Source organism: Octopus bimaculoides, chromosome 20 (assembly GCF_001194135.2).
Source record: "Octopus bimaculoides isolate UCB-OBI-ISO-001 chromosome 20, ASM119413v2, whole genome shotgun sequence".
NCBI lineage: Eukaryota > Metazoa > Mollusca > Cephalopoda > Octopoda > Octopodidae > Octopus > Octopus bimaculoides.
In genome coordinates, this window is record NC_069000.1 from 185246 (window position 1) to 188029 (window position 2784).

A 2784-nucleotide genomic window follows, 5' to 3' on the forward strand; every position below is an offset into this window, starting at 1 on the left:
CTGAGAATATATTGCAAGGAGTCACCGAAATTCTAAGACAGCAGACTGACCAATCCAGTTAAGCACTCTCTATGTAACACAGCTAATTGTACAGGGATGATGCTGTTTAGTCCCTGATTGAGCTGAATGAAGACGTTACCTCAGTGAACCCCTTGTCCCTTTACTGAATACTGCAGATCTGAGGCTACATTATTCAAAACCCCCTATAAAAGGGAAGAAAGGGTAATTTCTAATGTGTTGGTGGGTTTTTCTCTCAGCAGGGTTCGGGCATGAGTTATATGGTTGTAGGTTGGTACTTCGGGTCTGTGTCTACCCCAGACCCTGCTGAGTGAAACTGGGTAGAATTAAAAGAAGTGGCAAGCTGTCGGGTGGGCTTGTGCCTCTAAAATACCAGAAATTCAATGGTCTAACCTTGTCACAAACTGTATGACATCAGACTCACATGTGTCTAAGGAACACTCAGCCCACTTCCATGTAAATACAAAAGAGGAGAGAAGTCAGGTGATCAAACAACTGAAAGTCCATCATCCAAAACTGACAGAAAATCATTTCCTTCTTTGCTTTACATTTGTATGTGTGTATGTGTAGTAGGTGTTTGTGTGAGTGAGGGAGGGATTGATTAAGAGAGGGAGGAAGATAGGGAAGGAGAGGGGGAGGGAAGTAAAGCATATGTCACAGCTTTGAAGAAAATTATTACACCCCAACCCACAAAAAAACTTAATGACGATTGTGAAAGTTTTGAAATTTCCATTAAGTGATATGTCAATCTTTCAGGTCTTTATTGCCTAGTACCAGTAATTGCAGTGGTACTGATAGACCAGATGATGTGGGATTAATAAAATTTATTGATATTATTCACCCTTTCAATGCAACCAACTTACCCACTCCCCCTAGAATTGCTGGCCTTGTGCCAAATATTGAAATCATTATTATTATTATTATTATTATTGTGGTGGTGGTGGTGAGCAGGCAGAATCTTCAGCATCCTGGACAAAATGCTTAGCAGCATTTTTTCTGTCCTTAAGTTCTAAGTTCAAATTTCTTGGAGGTCAATTTTGCCTTTGGTTCTTTCAGGGTCAAAATAATCTTATTTCAATATAAACAGCGGATGACCTTGCAGGTGGGGCCCAGTTAGAATTTTCTTCAGGTTGAGTAGCCCGTCACGCTCAAAAGGTCCCTGAATAAGGTTTGTTTGAGAATGATGAATGAAACACCCATGTTTCCAGAGGTGAACAATTCAAACCAACAAAAACATTTCTCTTAACTATGATGCTCCCCCCACCCCCACTACTTCTGCTTGTGATCAGAGATGCACATATTGTCAGCCACCAAGGGACATGGTCAACTGGTTGAGGTCAAACGACTGACCTGCAAATCTGTAGGTTAGGGTGATGACCATAGTGCAATGGGGGTGTTGGTGGAGAGGGCAAGGTGGTGGAATGATGGTGACGGCAGGGGGGTTGTTTGTAGAGGCTGTAGTGGTAGTGGTAGTGGTGGGAGGAGGAGACAGAATGCAGATAGTCATGGGAGGAGGAGAGTAGAAGGAATGTAGGAGGAAGCTAAGGGAGGAATAGGAAGAGAGCTGACAGGGAGGGGAGAGTGTAACAGGAGAGGAATGGTGAGAGAAGAGAGTGAGTAGCAGAAGGAGAAAGTGGGCGGCTAAAAAAAAAAGGTAAGAGGAGAGAGTGGAGGGAGGAGAATGAAAAGGTAGGAGGAGAAAGAAAAAGGTGGGAGGAGAAAGAAAGAACTGAATTGGTTTTGGTAGAAAAAGTTGTAAATATTTCGTAAATTGGTTTTTCTCTTTTTCTTTTCGTTTTGATTGGAAATTTTGGTTTAGCAATGGAATTGATTTGATGATCAATGATTGTTGCTCCCATCAATAGCAACACCACCACCACCACCACAATCAGTGTCTGTCTGATTATGCTACCAGGTCATGAAACCTCTATGTGGTTACTTGGCTGACTAGAAATAGAGGACAAGTCTCTCTCAAACAAACAGCACATTACAGGATGAAGAAGTCCTGAGTAAATCATGCTCGGAGTCATGGTTGGAATGTGTTTGATCTAGACCTAGGGTTAAACACCAGTGAAAATTCAGCCACAAGGGCAGATGAGCCTTTATGTAACAGTGCTTAATAGTATCATACACCCAGAGAGAGAGAGAGAGAGAGAGAGAGAGAGAAAGAGAGAAAGAGAGAAAGAGAGATGATAGGAAAAGTTAAAAACTTCATTTGAACTGAGAAATTTTCTATTTCATACATTCTCAACATTGCTGGCAAAACTGAGGCCAGTTCTGATCAAGCAAACCCATAATCAATGACACTCCAGCCATAACCATCCCTTCGGTGAACATCATCAAATGTAAGCGCTCTCTATTCAAGACGGTATGGGTGTGATTTGAGTGACATTTGACAGCTGTTACTTTCAGAAGAGAAACTGTGCGGGGAGGAACTGCCTCATCCACTCACAAAGCAGAGATGCCACAGGCGCAGCTGTAGGTCTCACTGTACGGCCACCGTGAGGATTGCAGGGGCTATAATAACGTAGAGTACACAATGCATGTATAGTACTCTCCAGTATGTACAATACTCTATGTATCTATATAATACTCTCCTGTAGGTATAATATGCTATGCTATGTATAATAAACTGTAAATGTATAAATGCTCTCCAGTGAGTTGAAATCAAAACCCCAAAATATATTTTATTCTAAAAAGAATTTAGAAAACAAAACAAAACACAGCAAAAATACTCTCCATTTTCTCTGCCTAAACCACTTGCAT

The 2784-nt window shown here is 41.5% G+C and overlaps 1 protein-coding gene across 6 annotated transcripts in view; it reads right to left on the reverse strand.

The window, feature by feature from the left end:
* The window catches only part of LOC106878803 (H(+)/Cl(-) exchange transporter 3), a 118959-nt gene that overhangs the window by 62428 nt on the left and 53747 nt on the right, over positions 1–2784 (reverse strand). The window lies entirely within an intron of this gene.